Raw genomic sequence first — 1,696 nt, 5'->3', positions numbered from 1 at the left:
GAACATGTTTCCCTAAATCCCCAACTTGCCCCTTGGACGACACAAACAGCTTCATGAGTTTGGAAACATTTGGTAAATAAATTGACCTTAATGGTAGTGTAGTTATTTTCTTTTCTTTTCAATTATTTACACATTGTTAAGCAAATGATATGGTTCCCATGATATAGCACGCACACAAAAACACAAATACATATTTATCTATGTCTCTTTCTCTATCTCTCTACTCTCTGGGTTCCTGATAAACAGTGATATGACTTCCTCTCTCCATCCTGCAAGTGTGAACATATGCGATGTAATGTAATGCGCACCCCTGATAAAAGTGCCCCCTCTTGGCCTGGAGTGGAGTGGGTAGCGTAAGCTGCGAATGCGGAGATAAGAGAGACCCTGTTGTTTCCCGTTAAGCACCTCAGTGTTGATCCCACTCTGGGCCTGTTGTTTGCATTGCGTTGCCTCTTCCCCTTATCACCGTCTTCATTAAGTGTAGCTTGTTTAACACGGTTTAGTGCGGGTCGACGGAGGTGTGTTGAGGACACCTATGCCTGGCCTGTATCGCTGAGGCGGCGGCAACGCTGTAAACGGCCATTCAAATCAATGTTCTCCTGCTTGGCCAAGATAACAAGTGTGTGTGAGGGGGGTTTCTTTTTAGGCATGCGCCTGTGTGTGTGTGTGTGTGTGTGTGTGTGTGTGTGTGTGTGTGTGTGTGTGTGTGTGTGTGTGTGTGTGTCTGTGTGTGTTTGTGCGTTCCCCACCTCTGTGTAATTTCCTGTGTCTCGCACCGAGCTGGAGATTAGAACACACACCATTTACCCTGTGGGGGTGGGAGGGGGGGGGGGTCTGGATCCCCTGTTTCAGGGTTTAAGAGTCGACTTCATCCTGCTTCCCTTCCACCATATCAAAGGAGACAGCTGCTTCACCGTGGCAACTGTCTCCCACAGCAACTCTCTCCCATTCCTCACGCCCATCTCTCAGTCTCTTCACGTGCCCTTGCCAGAGTCGCCAGGATGAATTATTCAGTCTCATAGCAAAGGGTTACAGGGTCAGACGAGTCATCTAATGCAAGCATATCTCTGAACCGGGTGCTTATATCTTATGCCAATACTCCTAACGTGAATATATATTTTTGTCAGACAGTAACTCACGCGAATTCTAGAATAAGGGAGTATAGGCCATGGGCTCTCTGAAGCCGCTAAGACTTTATGCCTGGGTAATGGCACCATGAAAGGAAATACTGCAGACCATAACTGAGTCACGCACAGACAAATGAATATCAGAAACTGAAACAACTGATCATAAATTGACATAAATTGTGCAGTAGTGGAGAGAATAGTGTAGTTATGGTGGCGTACTTCTTCAAAGTTTTGTTTCTCAGAAATGAAAAAAGCGTTTAATGGCAGTTCAAGCATGCTCTGAATACTTACTTTCAATTCCATAAGCCTTTTGGTTCTTGAGTACTTATGTCTAACTAACATTTCTTCAAAGGGTCTTTGTCTTTTTTGAGATGGTACAATATGAGAGATAGCATAAACTTTGTTGCCAAAGCCCCTCACCCCATTATGAGCTGTTTCTGTTTCAAAAACCATCACTTAACCACGAGGGAATGAATAAACCTTCCATTAACAATCCTTCAGGGGTGGCGAGGAGCTGATAGGCCCTGTCACAACACTGGGCCTTTGTGGCGCTGGCCAGTCCATGCCCT

Source organism: Clupea harengus, chromosome 22 (genome assembly GCF_900700415.2).
Source record: "Clupea harengus chromosome 22, Ch_v2.0.2, whole genome shotgun sequence".
Lineage (NCBI taxonomy): Eukaryota > Metazoa > Chordata > Actinopteri > Clupeiformes > Clupeidae > Clupea > Clupea harengus.
This window is presented reverse-complemented; position numbering follows the sequence as displayed.